Source organism: Cotesia glomerata, linkage group LG7, assembly GCF_020080835.1.
Source record: "Cotesia glomerata isolate CgM1 linkage group LG7, MPM_Cglom_v2.3, whole genome shotgun sequence".
Taxonomy (NCBI): Eukaryota; Metazoa; Arthropoda; class Insecta; order Hymenoptera; family Braconidae; genus Cotesia; species Cotesia glomerata.
The window spans coordinates 14,190,688-14,211,787 of record NC_058164.1 but is presented as its reverse complement, the minus strand read 5'-3'; the positions used below and the strand labels follow the sequence as shown (position 1 = coordinate 14,211,787).

Sequence of the window (21,100 nt, the reverse complement as noted above, 5' to 3'; positions counted from 1 at the left end):
TGCTATATACGTCAATGAATTTTTACTGCCAGAGATACATAAACTGCTTTTACAAACTAAAGAGGAGGCCAAATCAAAGAAGTTCAAGTATGTTCGTGTGACAAGCGGACAGATTTTTGCGAAGAGAGATGACGGCTCTGCATTATTAGTATCTGCAACCATCCTTCCGCTCATTGATTATTGTACTGTTGCATTGATAGATTCATCATCTGACAGCAATTTAAAACTTCAGCGTGCAATGAACTGCTCAATAAAATTTATCTTTGATCTCAAGAAAGATGAGCATATTACACTTTATCTACGAGAGCTGGGATGGCTATCGGTGAAGTATCGACGAATGTATTACATGAGTTGTTACTTTTACAAGCTACTTCAAGTTGGGAAACCCAATTACTTACGAGACCTGTTCACAGAAGACATTGATACCAGACGCTCCAATAGGTTAGCAGCTAAAAAACATTCTTTTTCAAATTACCTCATTTTGCTACTACCTATATGGAGCATTCATTCATTTATGGTAACTGTGATACGCCTGTGGGAAGAACTACCTGAGGAAATTGTAAATTCGAGTAGCATTGAAGTCTTCAAAAATAAAGTTTTTGACTATTTGCTAAATTTAGACAGTTGATAAATTAAACAATTGATAAATTAAATTTGTTGATTACAGTACTTTTTATACTAATTAAAGGATTTAAATTGAGACAATAGTCGAATCAGTTTAAAAAGTTTAAAATGTTTAAAAGTTTTTGAAAGAAAGTAAATTTAAAATATTATTTTTGCAATATTATTCTAAAATTTAGGTTAAGAATTATGTACTTACATTTACATTTAATATTATTAACTTTTAAGATGAAAATATTTTGTATTTAAATTGTCATTTGGCCTGTGCCTTGGCATAAATAAATTTATCAATCAATCAATCAATCTCTCTGGTCCAGACTCAATTGGAATCTTTTTCAGCTGTTGTTAATTGAACAATTATTTTAGTTTATTAGTTGTTTATTGGTTGAATCGAATAAGCGTAAATTTTCATTATTTTTATTTGATTTTTGTTTTAGTTTATGTATTTACATTATTTTGTTATTAATATTGTATTTGTATATTCTATTGTATTTAAAATTGCCATTTGGCCTGTGCCTTGGCATTAATAAATTATCAATCAATCTCTCTCTCTCACTCTCTCTCCGTGAGCGTTGACTGTACAAGGTTGCACTAGTTAGTCATACAGTTAGTTGTGTCTTTGTTTGACACATACTTTACTGAACACTGGCGTTCTCTCTCTCTCCCGATTAATTTCGGGTATTCTCGATTCGGTGGCTAATAGATTTCTGCCTTCAGAGATTTCATCGGCTGTTTTAAATGCTCTAGATCTGCCAAATCTGGTCAGTGATATTTTGAGTATTTGTAAATTTGAAAATAAAAATGGTCCAAGACAAGATAAGACTAGGTATCATTCCTTTATTGTTGATTTGAAGTCTTCTCGAGTACGTGACTTCATTATTAGCTCGAAACGAAAGTCAAAAAATCTATTGGCCAAAACTGTGTTCCCGGCTTGTGTTGAGCAGAATTTTAGAGGTACCATTTACGTCAATGAGTTTTTACTGCCAGAGACATATAAATTGCTACTATAAACCAAGGAGAAAGCTAAATTACAAAATTTTAAGTATGTTTGGGTGACAAGCGGGCGGATCTTTGTTAAAAGAGATGATGGCTCTGAAAAATTTAAAATTAACTCTGTTTCTGATCTCACTAAATTTCTTTAACATTCAACTGATTCATCTAGTATCTCAACTGTAAATGACTCATCCCTGAATGTACTAAGCCTAAATATAAATAGTGTTACTGGTCATACTGCTGAGTTTCTTGATTTAGTTGATAGTACAAAACCTTCCATTATTGCACTTGTAGAGACTTGGTTAAAACCTTCATTTGATAACAATATTTTCTCACTTGATGATTACTTCATCATACGAAAAGATCGAATCTTACAACACAGATACCGATCGTTACATTCAAGGAGGTGGTATAGCATGTCTTATACATAGATCTTTAAAAGCCAAAGTACTTTACATCTCAACTTCTGATCATCTAAATCAGTCGGAATTTATGATTGTCGACGTAACCTTAACATCAGGGTCTCACCTTTTATTATCATGCGTCTATCGAAGACCTAAAGGACTTTTTCTCAATGAATTTTTTGACATATTCTCTAAACTTTCTTCAAATTTTAACAACATTATTATAGCTGGTGATTTAAACTGCAACTTGTTAGAGGATAGCTATACTGCAAATCACTTAAAAAATTTCATAACAGAGTCGTCATTGTATTGTGTACCCTATGGTGCTACTTTTCATAAAAACAAATGTAACTCATGGCTAGATGTCATTTTGCTTGATGATGAAACTAAATTAGGCTTGTTTACCAAATCTTAGTGTCCATTTATTGATAGTCATGATTATCTGTTATGTCAATACAAACTGAATAATTTAAAATCACCGCTGAAGATAATCTTCTATAGAAACTTAAAAAATTGTGATCATCTGACCCTATCAACTTCACTTATGAACTCTTTAAAAATTGATAATACTGTGCTTGAGAATTCAAATCCTGATGAATTACTGAATATTTTTAAAACTGAGGTTTTAACTTGTCTGGACTTGTTTGCACCTATAAACACAAAAAAGGTTATGCGTGTGAATAATCCTTGGTTGACTAAAGATTTGAAAGAGAAGTATGAGGAACGTGATGAAATTTATAAAAAAGCCAGAAGAAACGGGGATCCAAACTTGCTTGCTCTTTTTAAATTAAAAAGAAAAGAACTGAAATCTGAATTGAATCATGCTCGTGAAGAATATTTAAAATTTCCTCTCTCACTTCTACCTCATGGTTCAACGGTATGGAGCAAACTTAAACACTTTGGATTAATTAAATCAAATCCTTCATCACCGCTGAATTTCTTTGATGCTTGTGAACTAAATGAATATTTTGCAAATATAGTAAGGAAGCATCAGTCTTGTGACGGCAACTTCATTGATTCTTTGCCGAGAGAGCATGATAAAGTGGTTGAATGTGCATTTAACTGGACCAAAATCGACATTGTTGATGTAACAAAGGCACTGCATCTCACGCTAACCAAATCGAAAGGTAAAAGTCCTGATGGTATTGACTTGAGGTGATTGAGGGATCATTTTTCGCAAATCTCTCTCTTTCTCACAATTTTATTTAACAGATCTCTCGACACTGGTATTTTTCCTGATATTTAGAAGATTATTTACATCATACCTTTAAATAAGATCACACCACCAAGGTCTCCGTCAGACACTCGACCAGTTGCAAATTTGTCGCATTTGGCTAAAGTCTTTGAAAGAATTATTGCTAATCAGGTGACAGCATATTTGGAAGATAATGAGCTATTTGATCCTTTTCAGTCTGGATTTAGGAAACATCACAGTACGCAAACAGCGTTATTGAGACTTACTGATGATATTCGACAGGCAATGGACAATAGTAAGCTTACTATATTAGTATTGTTTGACTTGAGCAAAGCTTTTGACTATGTTGATCCCAAAAATATACTGATTGCGCTATTTGAGCTTGGTTTCTCAATGGAAACAATAATTTGGTTTTTCTCTTACCTGTCGGGTCGATCTCAATCAATATTGAACGATCTTGGGACTCCAATTCAACTACTTAAAACTTCATCTGGTGTTCCGCAGGGATCTGTTCTGGGTCCAATCCTGTTTCTAATAGTCATGAATTCTGTGGCTCAGCGACTGGTATATTTCAAGCATGGACTATATGCTGATGACAAATATATATACTCTCACTTCTTTTTCTATCAGCTACATGATGCTGTCTGGAAGGTCAACTCAGATGCACAATCAGTCGCTGACTGAGCAAGAGACTGAATAAAGTAGTCAGTACTTGTCTCGGATAGCTTAACTGGTAGAGCTCTTGGCGCGTAACCGAAAGATCTGGGTTCGATTCCCAGTCTGGGCTGTCTGATTATTTTTTCAATTACGGAAAAATTCCCACTGAGTAGGTCCCCCCTTTCCCCTATCCATTCTTTCCCAACTCCCTTAAAATTTGCTTTAATATGGCATATCAGGAGCCAAAACGCAAATTGACATTTTTGACGTGATGTTGAGAATCCGCTGCAGCAGGATTCTATTCGCTACTGACATCACCAAGATGTTCAGACAGATTGAGGTCGACTCGCTTGATTGGCCGCTTCAGTGCATTCTCTGGATAGATGAGAATGACTTAATAGACGCTTACTGTCTCAAGACAGTCACATACGGAACCGCTAGTGCACCTTTTGACGCAGTACGTGTGCTTATCCAACTAGTAAAGGATGAAGGAGACCGCTTTCCGCTAGCTGTTGCTCCAATGTTGAAAACACGCTACGTAGATGACATCTACGGTGGAGCAGACAACGAAAAAGACGCTATCCAGGCTGCAGTACAAACAAAAGCTCTGTATGCAGCAGGCTGCTTCCCGCTTGCCAAATGGGCTATCAATAGTCCACGGTTACTCGCTGAAGTCGCTCCAGAAAAGCAGCTGGATAAACCGCTTAAAGAAATCAGTGATGCACCAGTAAAAGTCCTGGGCATGTACTGGAACTCACGCACTGACGCTATCCAGTTCAAGTACACACTCAAAATGCTAATGCATAATTATTATTAGTTTTGTCAAGTTCAGTAATTATTAGCCAGGCCCACCAGCAATATATAGTTCCACATACTAAACAAATAATTCCATCAAAATTTAAGATTTTAATTCTGTGTTTACCTCTTTTATTTTTTTAATTTAAAAGAAATTATAAATTCTAAAGCAACGAAGCAACTTAACAATATTGTAGAATCATTTTTGCGATTTCATGTATACATAGACAATTTTATAAATCTACATATAGATACTATTATTATATGTAAATATTGATAATTAATAATTAATAAATTTGATAAAAAATTTTGTTCACTACGAATCGATCATGTATACGATTTGCATTACTTGTAGTTTGTAGTTTGTTATAACAAACTTTGCTCTTCGAGTAAGTCTCTTAAGTAAACAGGTAGTGAATAAGTCTTTTAAGCGTCAGGTCCACGGTTCGATCCCCACTCATGTCAATTTTTTTAACTTCCCGCTAAGAAAATTGAAAATTTTCAAAAATCGGGAAGTTATTGTTTTCATTCCGTTTTTCGAAAATCGAGTTTTCATCAGATCTCGACATTTTGAGGTCCTAGGAAGCTTTCCTGACTATTTCCGCGGTGATGTCACTCTGTCTGTATGTGTCTGTGTGTGTGTTTGAATTTGTGTGTGTGTGTGTGTGTATGTGTGTGTATATATGTAAATCTCTCATAACTTTTGAACGGATCATCCGATTCGATCGAAATAAGCAGCGTTCTAAAGAGTTCTTTTGCCCCTAGAATTCTAATATTAATTTACAAAATTTGAGTCGATCAATTTTGAGAAATCTCAAAAATAAAATTTTCAAAAATTCATTTTTTTGAAATATCTTTAAAACTGCTTAACCGATCAATTCCAGAACTAATCAGCTCTTAACCTCACAAAACCACGTCGATTAGCACCAACCAGGTCAAAATCGGTTGATTTTTTCGTGAGATATCGTTGTCGATAAAAATTGAAAAAAAATTTTTTTTTTCAGAATTTCTATAAAATTTTCAGTCTGACTAGTTTACGCTTGAAGATTTATCAAAGAACTCAAAAAACTGTGTTCTATAAAACTGTGTTCTATGAAACTTGCATTGATCTTACCCCGTTTTTTGAAAATCGAGTTTCCAGCAGATCTCAACGTTTTGAGGTCCTAGGAAGCTTCCCTGACTACTTTCGCGAGGTTGTCACTATGTCTGTATGTATGTATGTATGTGTGTGTGTGTATGTGTATGTGTGTGTGTGTGTGTGTGTGTGTGTGTGTGTGTGTGTGTGTGTGTGTGTGTGTTTTTTTTTTTTTTTTGTAGGGGGGGAATCCTTTTTACGGATTCTAGGCATAGCTGTTTGGCCTGGATATGTGGCGACTCGACGCAGCGTCATACTAACTCGACACTAACGCCCCTACCCACTAAACCCTAAACCCCTTTTCCTTCTTTCCTCTAATCCCTCATGGAAACCGCCGTCAGGCATTACTTCGTGAAGGGAGGATCTAGCTACTGCTCTTCCTTCTGGTGGCTAAGGTGTTAACTATCTTCCTTCTATCTTCTGCTATTTGCTCTTTTTCTTTCGGTGGAACGCAAGTCTTTAAGGACTTCTGTTGCAAACGTGTTGGTAGCGTTCCAGGCAGCTTCTGATGACAACATTGCTTCTACTAGTGAATCTGGTTGCATTCTCTGGTTCAGGATCCTCTCCAGTTCTTCACGCTGTGGATCGAAACGAGGACATACAAAGAAGACGTGCTCCGCGTCTTCAGCAGCTCCTGGCAGGACGGGCACTCCGAAGAGTCATCGTGCTTAAAGCGGTGTAGATACTCTCGAAAACACCCATGTCCCGACAACATCTGCGTAAGATAGTAATTGACCTCACCGTGATTCCGGTTAAGCCAAATGTCGACCCGAGGTATGAGACGGTGCGTCCACCTACCCTTCTCTGCAGCATCCCATTGTAGTTGCCATCGGCCTATGCTCTTCTGCCGTTCTTCAATTCTAAGTTCTTCCGGGCTCAGTGCAGTTGGACCTTTTCGTTGGTACAGGGCCCGTCTTTCCTCTGCTAGAACTCTAAGAGGTAGGGTTCCAGCAATGACGCACACTGCTTCTTCTGATAGAGTGCGGAAGGCACTAGCTACTCGTAGGGCACTCTGTCGGTATATTGGTCCAGCTTTTCTCCATGATTCTTGGATTTCCAGTGCATCAGCCCAAATGGATATTCCGTAAGTGAGCACTGATGTGACTACTGATGACAATAGTAGCCTCCTGCTCTGCATTGGGCCTTCGATGTTAGGCATCAGCCGTGCGAGACTAGCCCTCACTACTGACGCTTTGGCACTGACATGTTCCACCTGCTGTTTGAAGTTGAGTCGTGCATCCAGCATCACTCCCAGATAATGGATAAATGGTTGTGATGTGATTTCTTGGTCACCGACATTAATCTTAATTGTTTCAACTTCTTTTCGGCTGGTAATAAGCACTGCTTCGGTCTTCTGCTTGGCCAGTTGTAGGTTCACTGTATCCATCCACTGGTTGATCTTCTCAAAAGTGATGTCAAACAGACGTTGAATCTCGTCGAGGTGTTTGGCGACGATCACTGCGGCAACATCATCCGCATACGCTACCAGTTTGACACATCTTGGAAGCTTCAGTCTCAGGAGCCCGTCATACATGATATTCCACAGAAGTGGACCAAGAACAGAGCCCTGTGGCACACCACCGGTTATATCATACTCTTTTGGACCATTCTTTGTATCGTATTTCAGCACTCTATCTGTAAAATAGCTAATCACTAGTCTGCGAAGATATGTTGGCACGTTCTTCTCGTCGAGAGCTTGCATGATGCAGTCCCAATTAGCGGAATTGAAAGCATTTTTGATGTCCAAGGCAGCCACCAGGCAGTACTTCTTCGTTCCACCCTTCCATCTAGTTCCTGCGATTGCCTCTTTGGCCGTATTAACAACCAGGTTGATCGCGTCTAGGGTTGATCGTCCTTTCCGGAATCCATACTGGTTGTCTGCCAAGAGTGGGTCGACTACTGCATCTATTCGCTGATGGATGATACGCTCAAATATCTTACCCGCCGTATCTAGCATGCAGAGTGGTCGGTAAGATGACGGTTCTTCTGGCGGTTTCTTTCCTTTAGGTAAAAGTACTAACCGTTGCTGTTTCCACTTACGAGGAAAAGTCCCCTCCTTGAGGCATGCGTTGTAAGCGTCTAGAAATAATGTTGGTGCTGCCTTTATGATGGTTTTCAAGGCTATATTAGGGATTCCGTCCAATCCCGGCGCTTTATTATTTCCTACCCGATTACAGGCCTCCATGTGTGTGTGTGTGTGTGTGTGTGTGTGTGTGTGTGTGTGAAAGTATGTGAACTACTTATAACTTTTGAACGGCTGATTTGATTTCATCGCGATTTGTGCCATTTGAACGGGCTTGGCCAAACTTAGATTTGAAGTATAATTTAGGCCGATTCCGATCAGTAGATTTTGAGAAATCTTAAAAAATCTAAGAACAAAATTTTTTTTAAATGTGGTTTTATTCGGATAACTTTTAAACGGCTCCACCGATCGATTACAAAAACTGATAAGCTCGAGGCAATAACAAAACCACGTCGATCGCCACCAAGCTGGTCGAAATCGGTTAATTCGTTCGAGAGATATCGTGAACGAAAGAAAACCGAAAAAAGTGTTTTTTTGAAATTACTCCAAAATTTTTGGTTTGATCTAATAAAACATGAAAATTCGTCATGAGGCTGATAAAACTGCGTCAAATGCCGCCAACCGCGTGAAAATCAGTTGATCCATTCAAAAGTTATTGTGGTTTGAAAATTCCAAAATTAGTGTTCTATGAAACTTCTATCAGACTTTTGAGCTGGGAGAGCTCAAATGCATAGAAATATTATCTCTTCGAACTCAGCGAGCTCAAAATATCACATAAATTATATTTTGAGCTCAAAAATCTCAAAAATGTCACAAGTACAATTTTAAGCGCCCAGGTATGGAATTAGCGGGAAGTTGCAGGGATGGCCTTTAGGGTAAACCGTTTTTCTAATTTTTTTACCCGGATGGGTACATAGTCTGATATACTTATATCTGAGTATATATAGTCTGATATGGCCAATTTCCATATCAGGCCTCATATATATATAGTCTGATATATATGGGTCATTCCACCAAATAAGAACATTTTTACGGGGCGACCCTTGCGGATTATGTTTAAAATTTATGGAAGTGTTCTCTATCATAAGACAAAATTCCCTGAGAGTTTTAGCTCTTAATACGCAGCGGTCTTGAAGTTATGATTTTTTGAAATTTTGGAAAAAATTTTTTTTCAACTTTTTCGTCAATTTTTCTGATATGAAAAACATTTTTAAACAAAATCGACAAACATTGTATTTTGTAGGAAAAATTCTCAGCTTTTGAATGAAAATATTCATTTTTTCATAAACTCATCAGAAGACCCTTAAAAATCGAATTAAAGTGGAAAAATTGATTTTTTTCGGTGAGCAGCCCAAAATTCTTCAAATTTGAATTTTTTTTCTGAAAGCTGAGAGTTTTTTCACACAAAATATAGCGTTTTGCCGATGTGCATATTTTTTGTTTCGTCATAATTAAATTAAACGCAAATTCATTATAATTAAAATACTTTTATTTTTGAACTTTTTTGAGATGTGGACACAGTTTTGATGAAAGCATAACCAATTTCATCTTTTAAAGGCACAAAAGTGTATAATGACTGTGTACCTTTCACCGTTTTCGATTGAAAATATCGTACGTCTAACACATTTTTTTTTGTTAAATAATCGTCATTAGCTATAAAAGTAAAGTCAACGCTTGTAAAATTTTTCGTTCCCCAGGAAAACAAATCTTGTGGTTTCAGTATATGCTCTTTATTGTTTATTTGTAATGAAGCTCTAGCAGCATATCGTTTTAATGAACCCGCAAGACCATCGCATGGTCCTTTGCCATGGGCAGTTGCAAAAAAATGCCACTCAGCGTTGATTTCGAAGTCAGCATAATGATAACATAAGTTTGTAAATGCTTTCTTGTTTTTGAATTGTTGTGGAGCTCCATCAGAGATGTAAAAAATCGTATTTATGACAGCAAACTTCTTTTTAAGAAAGGCAATCAATTGCTCTTGAAATAAATAAATTAAAACTGTGTCGTGCTTAAGACAATTTGAAATACCAACAAAGCTCAAATGCTTAATAGTATCATTTTCGTTATAATAAATCACCATTGGAAATATAGTAACTTGATCATTATTCCAATGAAAGCCTTGAGCTGCTTCCTGCACAACGAATGCATAATTTTCCGCAAAGTCAAATACTACGGCGAATTCCCCGCTCTTTAAATTTAGTTTTGTATCAGAAAAAAATCGACTTTCTGTTTTCGCAATAAAATCATGTTTCAAAAGCTTATCAAGTTGCGTCACTAAAGTCTCGATGAAGTCTTCGGAATCTGAAGTAACATTCACAATAGTACAACGGTCTGTTGATGTCCACATTTTATATTGGATTTCATTAACATCAGATTCATTAAACGACACACGAAAATAATGCGCGATTTCTTCATTATTTGGACAACTATTGCACATTCTTGAAAAGCACGATTCTTTTGGATTGTTACAAACTAATTTATTTAATAATTTTTTGTAAATTGGCTGAGATTCTACAACCCAATCGGTGTTTTTCGCAAATTTTGGAAAATTACATCCTAAATGGAATAAATGTAATAAGATTAATAACTAGTTTTAGTACAATTATAGAGAATGTCAAATACACAAGTACCTTCTAACATCAATTTTACATTTTGATGAATAGTACAAACACATACGACATGTGTACCACTACTTCCAGCAAGAATACAATAAGTAGGCCTCAAACTAGCGAATTTAGAAAATCTTGATTGCCACTGAATTATATTGCGCTTTGAAGCTTTGGTACAATTATTTTAAATTACAAAGAATCAACTTTTTTTGTACCCTAGTTCGATTTCCATCACAATCCTTCACAGATTTAAAATCTTTCATGCCCGCTAATTGTTTTGAGTTTTCTTCGCTTTCATAAAAATCAATGACAAGTTTTTTGACATCTAACTTAAGCGGCTGATTGCCTGGAACTTTTGTTGGATTTAAAGTATTAGTAGTCATTTCACCAGAGTCTAAATCAACATTCTCAGATTCACTGATATCATTTTTAAGATTCAGTATCATTTTTCGAGAACAGTTAAATTCAGATGTTATACGACTGACTTCCCAACTGTCGGGTAAAATTGAAAGCAGCTTCTTTTTTATTGATCTGTAAAGCAAACGATCGATCGTATTAATATGAAAAAATGAAGATATTTTAAAATGATCGATTGTTAAAAAAATTTACTTGCACTTTCAGCGTTATATAATTTCTTCACTTTAGCTATCATGGAACAATGATCTTGATTAATCTTTCTGTAGGTAGATTCAGGTACTATTCTAAATTGTGATTGGAACTTATTCTCTAGGGCAGCATAGCTCGCATCAAGTTTTTTTACTCCATAATTTTTTTCAGAATATAACCTTAAATTAAACACATAGAAAAATAAGTAAGTAAGTTTTCACTCAGTAAATGAAAAACTTAATCAATAGAAAATTTTGACCTGTCTTTTTCAATAAGAGGAATTTTCAAAAATCGCTCTAAAGAATGATCATTGTAATCACATAGATTGTCGCTAAAATTACTGACAGTTCGAGATAAACTGCTTCCTTGAGTACAAATTTCAGCTAATATACTCAGACTTTCAACACTAATTTGACTTGAAATAATTTCCTCTTCCTCTGATGTCGGCGGAATATATTCTTTGACACGGAATCGACAACGCACACATAACATTGAAGTGTCATCTAAATCAGGAAATTTCCAACGATCTTCGTCGGGAAATTTTCTTAAATCTTTAACTCCTTTTTTATCTAAAAGTTTCGTTTAATTAGATATCAAAAGTCAATATTAAACACAAGGCCATTAATTTAATTGGTTCTACGTAGAGGTTATACATAAGAGGTCAAGTGCACTGTATTAGTTACTTACGTGACTCATTGAATGGATTACAACAATTTACTGACCGTATACGTTTACTCATGGCGATGAAATATCAAAGTAACGCAATAATTATTACTTGAAAACTTGAGCAATTATATATTTATTAAGAACAAACGATCCGAAAAGAAATCGCTCAAGAAAGAATCACAAAATGAAAGTAAATAGAGGGAGTTGTGAGCGCCATCTGCATGATAAGTGACAAAGTATAGACTCATCTTTTAAGCAGGTGGTTCAAAATTTCTGAGTACTATAATTTTAGTATTAAAGAGAAAATTATATTACTATTCTGAATTATATTACTGCATAGTGAATCTAACATTTAATTTAATTGTGACGAAACAAAAAATATGCACATCGGCAAAACGCTAAATTTTGTGTAAAAAACTCTCAGCTTTCAGAAACAAAATTCAAATTTGAAGAATTTTGGGCTGCACACCGAAAAAAATCAATTTTTCCACTTTAATTCGATTTTTAAGGGTCTTCTGATGAGTTTATGAAAAAATAAATATTTTTATTCAAAAGCTGAGAATTTTTCCTACAAAATACAATGTTTGTCGATTTTGTTTATAAATGTTTTTCATATCAAAATTTTCCAAAATTTCAAAAAATCATAACTTCAAGACCGCTGCGTATTAAGAGCTAAAACTCTCAGGGAATTTTTGTCTTATGATAGAGAACACCTCCATAAATTTTAAACATAATCCGCGAGGGTGGCCCCGTAAAAATGTTCTTATTTGGTGGAATGACCCATATATATATATATATATATATATATATATATATATATATATATATATATATATATATATATATATATATATATATATAATCTGATCAGAAAATTTTTTGACGGGAATACGATGTATTGAATACATTCTTAATAATATAGCCACATATTTGTATTTTTTCTGTCTCTAATCGCATTTATTTGTTAAGCAATTTTCAGTCATATTATGATAAGTATTTTTGTTTTAATGAATAATTTGCACTAAATATTGTTTTTGGTCTATTTTATGACTCAAAATGTTCATATTTTCTCGAGTTTATTGAAGCGCTCTTTCATCTACATTGTTAACAACGCATATTGTTAAGCATGGGCCAATATCGGTGCGCCAAGCTTGGTTGCCCAGTACTGGGCCAGGCAAGGCCCCGTCATTCAGCTCTGGCAGTTACTACAAGGGAACTTATTGATTATTAACGATGTATAATTCTTCCAAACTATCATTATTGGTGGTCCATGTCTCAAAGTTAACCTCTTGGGAATTTTTATTTATGTTGAATCGAACAAAAAATTTAATCGAATTTGAATTGATAAAAATCAATTTATTTAACAAAAAAATCATTTTTTTTTGTAACTTCCCGCTAAGAAAATTGAAAATTTTCAAAAATCGGGAAGTTATTTTTTTGTAAATTGATAATTTCATTATCTGAATTAACTTTATAGCGTTTAGAGGGAGTGAAAATCGAAATTTTCATCACATTTTCATGGCTTTCATCATTTGTCGTTTTACGTGAAGTGATATATTTGGATCAATAAAAGCCAATGCAGCTTGTTCATCAGTTAAATACCACAGATGGTTTTTGAATTTGTGCAATACTGTCTCAGAAATTTTCATGTTAGTTGTCCTGTATTGATACACATTCTCTATATAATTAAAATCTTGATATGAAGTTTATTCTACAAGAGGTGTCACAAACCAAAATTACACATAAATAAATACCATGAATGAACAAATATCCAAAAGATTTTGTTGCGCTTCAAGATCTAACTTGAAACGTGCATGGTAAAATGCACCTGGCTCGTAAAATTTGACCTGATCGGCACTCTAATAATGCGACTAAAAATTGCTTAACAAATAAACGTGAATAGAGTGTAACGTCCCGCTGAAATTGCGGTTTTAAAATTTTTTTTTATTTTTTTTATTTTCATTTCGACTTAATCAAATTTAGTAATTTTTTTAAAAATTAGATCCGAGAGCGATCCGCTGCTTCGTTGGCGGTAGCCATCAGCGAAGCAACGGAAATCTCTCGAGATAACGCGGCTCCGAGAAGTTGCCATGGCCTGCGAACAGCAAAAACAATCGCGTCAGCGTGTGACCCGGGCGTCGACGACTTTCTCAAAAGGTAACCTGAGATGCATCATGGCGTTAGTATACTTTGTATAATTATTAAGAGCGAAGCAAGGCAGTAGACATCGGGACTCCTTAGAGCACAGACCTCTGACTTAGCTCCTTTCCTAAATGTATTTGAATAAACTTTATCAATTTTACTTTTTATTGGCTCAAAGGCTATTCAGTTCCTAACCCAATCCAATCCTGAACGCTCAAGCGTTTACTCTCATAACCTCCGAGGAAGATTATCTCGCATAACTGGTCGCGTTGTGTCTGTCAAGTGAGTTAGTGAATTTGTTCATTCAAGACCCATCGAGGGTTGCCGAGTCCTACTTCGGGTCCTGGGTTGGAGAGTTCCCCAGGTCCCCTCACCGTCGACCTACTGCCTAGACGTTGCTGCGGAGCGTCCTCCAGGAGGGTCCGCTCATCGTTTTAACCATACAAGGCAAGGCGCCGGCCCAAAAGGGATATTATTTGAGGTGACCTATGGGATCGATAAAGGTAAGCTACGAATAAATTAATCAGAGATCTCATCTGTGGGGTGCACCTGGCGTCTATCGACAGCCTAATGTCACCCACCTGGAAGTAAAATTAAAATGGGTATTCCGCCAATTTTCGGGGACGTTACAAGAGACAGAAAAAAAAATAATTATTTGTAAAATGGCTTAAGGGGGTATTCTGGTCTAGAAGCCTAAATTTTAGGCATTTTTCAAACTAACATAAAAAAAAAATTAAGAACATTTTTACTATAGGTTATTTTATATGATGTTTATTAACGTTTCAAGAATATAAAAAAAAATTGAAAAAAAACAAAATGATAAATTGGACAAATTACAGGTCGGTGAAGTGGGGGCTACAAAAAAAACGGTGCACCCTGGTTGACATGATTCCAGCCCTTGTAGTGATCTGAAACAAAAAAATTTGAAAAATTCTCAATCTGTAAAGATGTCGCTATCGCGTTGACCTTAGTCAAGAAAAAAAAAAAAATTCACAAAATGGCGTCGACATGAAATATCAATTTTTTTTTACCCCCTTTTTTTGACCTTTTCGAATTTTTTAAAAATACTCCAAATTGAAATTTTTCAAAATCCAAGGCAGACGCGATAGAGAGATATATAAAGAAGATTCCCACCAAATTTCAAAAGAATCGATTGGGTAGAACTTGAGATATCATGTCAACTACTTCAAAAAAAGTAGTTTTGAGAAAAACGCGTTTAAAGTTTGAGAAACAATTATAGTAGAATAACTCGTATAATAACATTCAATACTCACTTTGGATTAATCGGCGATTCCAGATCCATACATTGGGCATTCCTCAACTTCATATTCGATGTTTTGTGAAGTTCTTTCAGCTAATCGAGCTGTTCTGCCTTCTTTGGAAGCAGCAGTAGCTCGTAGCTCAGAGCGCTCAATCCGAACTTCGTTACGTCTGATAGCAAATGAATGAGCTTCAGTACCAACGGTGATGCCCATAAGTTCCATCATTTTTAAGATGGGTAAATAACCTTCATTAAAAATGGCAACAGCTAAATAATTCGCAATTTGAATTGTTTGCGATCCAGCGTGAATATGCTTGGGAGCAAAAGTCCATATTAATGAATTGAGTGATTCATTGTTATTTTTAGTTTCGGATCCCAAACATTGATGTAGTAAATCGTCAGACGATAAACTGGTATAAATGGGCTCAATTACTTTCAGTACTTTTTCATCCAGGGGGGGATGTTCGTGGACAAACTCTTCAAGAGTGTTCTCAGCTGAGGCTTGTTGCCATTTACACCAGCTTGACGAACCAGTTGGGCAGTACATGTGTTGTGGATTCTTATCGCTTGAACTTTTATGATAATAAGTAGCCCATATTTTATTCTTCATACTCTGCAAACAATCAGGATGCCGACGAATTGCCAGACCGTAGTATAAACTCAACTCATTGATTACTTTATCTGTCAATTTACCAGCTCCTCTGCCGCCAATACCACTATTGTCTTTTTTTGCTTTACGCAACCTGGAACCCATACGTTTCTGGACATGCCCAACACACTCTTTTTTTTCTACGACTGGATCATCATCATACGGGTTGATATCAAGAATACCTTTAAATGTCTTGGAGTCTCCATCTCCAATATATTTTATATACTTTACCCCGTGCTTCTCGACCGATCTGTTGAACATCTCGACAACAGCATCTATCTCCATTTTCCCAGCACTTCCCCGATGATTGATGGCACATGAATCTTCATGTTCCTCATACCAATCTTGATAAACTTGAGGATCAGATTTCTTCTTTTCTTTCCACAAGTTACAGCCTTGGCAAAAACTAGATTTTACGACAGTATCGATAACTTTTTTACTGTATTTACCAATAAGGGTTGTAACGCCAAAAAGTGAAGTAAACCCTCGCTTCTTCCAGGTGCCATCTCCAGAAACCGTCAAGTGTTTTGGATTTTCATTAGGCTCAAATTCTGATAATAATTCTTGCTCTTCTTTTACAGCTTTTGATATTAGCTGATCATAAATTGCACTTGCGGCTGTATGTAAATTATCAAGACAACTGTAGTAAGTACTGATACATAAACTTTTGCATATATCCATGACACTACAAAAAATATTTATTCCTTCTCTTCCTACTCCTAAAAGTCTCATAGCTGTAACGATCCGGCGATTAATTTCATAAGCTTTGTTCACCAACGGACATGATTGAATGTATCGAACATTTTCACAACTGCACTGTAATGTAATTTTAAATCCTAAACCGCGTGGTGCCGTTTGAGAAAATTTAATTTCTTCTTTGCAGGTAGCACACACAATTAAAGTTGAGAGAGTTTGAAAAACTGAGAAAAATTCCAGAAGACAGTACCCAAAATTTTTGTTAATAACTATTTCCTCATCTCCAAACTTTTTTAACTTTGCTGCGGAAGCACTCGTATAACTACAATCTTTTTCAGCGGTAAATTGATTTGATGAAAATCGTTTCTTCTTGTGCCTATCTGGACGACTACTGCTCCCCCGCGCACTTTTTCTATCCATTTTTAAGCAAATAAAAAAAACAAAATTTATTATTTCACAAAACTATCCACAGAGCACTTGTCTACTTCGCTTCAAGATTGAAACTAAACTGAACAGAATAATAAATTATAAACAATATCAACATTATAACTTTCGCATTGAACAGTTCCTGGTATATTTAGTATGTATATTCCTAGTATATTAAGTATGTATAAAGGTATATATAGAAGTATAAAAATATATATTGAATATATATGAAGGCTTATGTCGAAAACAAAAGAGTTCTTGGAAAGAACGAGTGCTCAAGTCTTCCAGGAACTGCCACTGTTTATTGTGTGATTCGCGACGATCGGCTGGCTTAGATGCTGCGTCACAAAATCGACTGTATCTTCGAAAATAATTCGAATTTTGAAAAACCCATTTAAGGACATATTTTTAAGGGTCTAAAATTTGAAAATATGCAAAAAAAAATCGATTTTTTCAAATTTCTAGACCAGAATACCCCCTTAAGCGGCAGTATTATCAAAATTGTATTTAATACATCCTATTGTTGACGTTACAGTAACTATTAATCTTTTTAACAAAATTTTTGGAACATTTATAGATGAAATAAATGATTACACATGAAACTGTATAGCAAGACTGAAAAACTATGATAATAACTATAAACTGTAACGTAGATTTTCTCACGCGGTAAATTTTCACGGTAACTCATAATTCACTACGTTACACTTCGTCCATCTCAGCCATCTCTCGATCCCCAGGAACCCCGACAGGCGCCAGCCGACTTTTGTTTCACCGGTATCGGCAACCGAGATACGATAACTTAATTTTTATGTTCCCAGAAGACCAAGAGCAGCCTCGACGGTAACGGAATACCTCGGTGTCGCTCAGTTATGCAGGTTATGGAGAGAGGGTCGTGATTCGGTCTCTCAGAGGAAGCAATTTCTTTACAAAACGGGACTAAACGATACCTAGTACCATAATCGGTACTTCGAACTAACACCCAACTTTATTAACCGATAAAATAAAATAAATCGATATTAAAATATATCGCGGAAGCAGTCCCAAACGAACACGAAACAAAGACTATAGCTCAGGCCATTGTCTACGAAAATAGCAAGCGTGAGGCACGCCAGCTACGATACGAGAGACCAACTCGACTCTCAAACACGATGCTCACTCTACGAGAGCTCGTAACTGACTCCCTTCACGGTATATCACTAACGCTGCCTAGCAGCGACGGCACGTCCGTCCTCCACGAGGACCCAAAGCCAGACCCTTCTTTAATCTGGTCCCAAGCTGGACTTCCACACAAAACCAAACCTTACTCTTTCACTACTCCAGCCAGACTGCCTCTCACCGTACCCCTACTACATTCATACCATTAGCTACATGCGCTCAACTCACTTTCACGCTACTCCCAGACATACAAACTCCACACTCATTCCCACTCACACAACTAGTGTCCCAGACCTACCAGCGATTCCGCTCCCCTGGGAGCCTTGACAGTACTCGCGACTACCCTCGAGCATCCAGCAATCGAGGCCTGTCAACCGCAAGCTACCGCATGAGCCTGCCAAACTCCCGTACTTCGGGGCGACGACATTTCAGTCGCTCCTCCGCGATAATCACCTCGCTCCAAGAGGCTGAACCTAAGTTCAGTCATCGGTAACTGACCGGGAGACACGTTACATCGGTCACTTTTCCGCAGTGCAGCTCGATATCCTCGAGACAACTATCTCACAAGCACACTCTCACGATAGTTCCCAATATTCCGAAATTACCGTACTCACACAATAAAACTCACGATATAATACAAATATACTACTACTGTAACACTACATAAAATGTAACGTTACAAAACACAACTTAAAATACAAATAACTCTTACAGAAATGATTTTATCGGAAAATCATAGGAGAACTTTTTTGTAAAACATTCAATTTCCTATCAGAAAATACATCGATAATAGTCGTAGTGGCATTTTTTTCGGAGGAAAAAAATTAATAACAAAAGATTGCAAATTCTTATGTTATTTGAATGGGAAATGTAACTCGATTGGGGCAAGGTTTAATTTGGTAATTAAGAGCTTATTTATCTAGGATATTATTTTTTAGGTTAAGAACTAAAAATCTAGGGGGCGTCAGTAAAAAAAAAAATTAGGAAAACGGTTGACCCTATAGGCCATCCCTGCAACTTCCCGCTGCCTCCATACCTAAGTGCTCAACAATTCACTTATTTCTTAAGCTCTTCGAGCTCAAAAATATAATTTTTGTGTAATTTTGAGCTCTCTGAGCTCAAATAAATTGCTGTTCTGTGCTTTTGAGCTCTTCGAGCTCAAAAGTCTAATGGAAGTTTTATAGAACACTATTTTTTGAATTTTAAAACCGCAATAACTTCTGAATGAATCAACCGATTTTCTCGCGGTTTACGACATTCAACGCAGTTTTTTGAGTTCTTTAAAAAATCTCTGAGCGTAAACTGGTCAGACTGAAAATTTCATAGAAATTCTGAAAAAAAAACATTTTTTTCGACAACGATATCTCACGAATAAATCTACCGATTTTGACCGGGCGCGTGGCAATCGACGTGGTTTTTTAAGGTTAAGAGCTGATAGTTTTGAAAATTGATCGGTTCAGCCGTTTGAAAGATATTTCAAAAAAACGAATTTTTGGAAATTTTAATTTTGAGATTTCTTAAAATTGATCGACTGAAATAAGTCTGTAAATTAGTATCAGAATTCTAGGAGCAAAAAAACTCTTTAGAACGCCGCTTATTTCGATCGAATCAAATGATCCGTTCAAAAGTTATGAGAGATTTACATACATACATACACACACACACACACACACACACACACACACACACACACACACACACACACACACACACACATACACACACATACATTCACAGATAGGGTCCTGAGATATGACACGAAGAATGGTCCAAAGAAGTATGATGTTACTGGAGGTGTACCACAGGGTTCTGTTCTCGGTCCACTTCTCTGGAATGTCATGTACAACGGATTGCTGAGACTGAAACTACCAAGAAATGTCAAACTGGTAGCGTACGCGGACGACGTAGCCGTAGTAATTGTCGCCAAGCATCTGGATGAGATAAAACATATGTTCGCAATCACCTTTGAGCGAATTAACCAGTGGATGGACACAGTAAATCTACAACTGGCTAAACAGAAGACCGAGGCTGTACTTATCACTAGCAGAAAATGAATGAAAACGATCAATCTAAACGTCGGAGACCAAGAAATCACATCCCAACCATTCATTCGATATCTGGGAGTGATGCTCGATGCCCGACTTAACTTCAAACAACAAGCTGAACACGTGACCGCCAAAGCATCAGCAGTAGTAGCTAACCTAGTACGATTGATGCCCAACATCGGTGGCCCGAAGCAGACAAGGTGGTCATTGCTATCATCAGTAGTTACATCGGTCCTCACACATGGTATATCCATTTGGGCCGACGCACTTGAGATCCAAGAATCATGGAGGAAAGCATGTCCAGTTTACTGACTGAACGCGCTAAGAGTAGTCAGTGCCTTTCGAACAATATCAGAGGAAGCAGTGTGTGTCATTTCCGGAACTTTGCCGCTCAGAGTCCTAGCTGAGGAAAGACGGAACCTTTACCAACGAAAGAAGACAACCACACCAAGTGCCGAGGAACTCAGAGCTGAAGAACGGCAGAACAGCATCACACGATGGCAATCGCAGTGGGACGCCGCGACAACAGGGAGATGGACACACCGTCTCATACCGAAGATCGACGTTTGGCTAAACCGAAGTCATGGCGAGGTCAATTACTATCTGACGCAGTTGTTGTCAGGAAATGGATGTTTTCGGACGTATCTTCACCGCTTCAAGCATGATGATTCACCAGAGTGCCCGTCCTGCCCAGGAATCAATAAAGACGCGGAGCACGTTTCCTTTGAGTGCCCACGATTTTACCCACAGCGAGATGAGCTGGAAATGATCCTAAAGAAAAAAATCCAACCAGAGACAATAGCAGAAGCAATGTTGCCATCAAGAGCCTCCTGGAACGCCATCAGCACATTTGCAACAGAAGTCCTCATAGACTTGCATTCCATCGAAAGAAGAAGAGCAAATGACAACAACTAGAAGAAAGGTAAAATAACACCTTAGCTACCAGAAGAAAGAGTAGTAGCTAGATCCTCCCTTCACGAAGTGATGCCTAACAACGGTTTCCATAAGGGATTAGGGGAAAG

The 21,100-nt window shown here is 36.8% G+C and overlaps 1 long non-coding RNA gene across 1 annotated transcript; it reads right to left on the bottom strand.

Moving 5' to 3' along the window:
• Nucleotides 1–14,599: 14,599 nt before the first annotated feature.
• Nucleotides 14,600–15,158, bottom strand: LOC123268290. Its single transcript, XR_006510204.1, has 2 exons — nt 15,121–15,158; nt 14,600–14,754 (listed from the first exon to the last, which is right to left on the bottom strand). It is a non-coding gene; the product is annotated as an uncharacterized LOC123268290 (long non-coding RNA).
• Between the last annotated feature and the right edge of the window lie 5,942 nt (nt 15,159–21,100).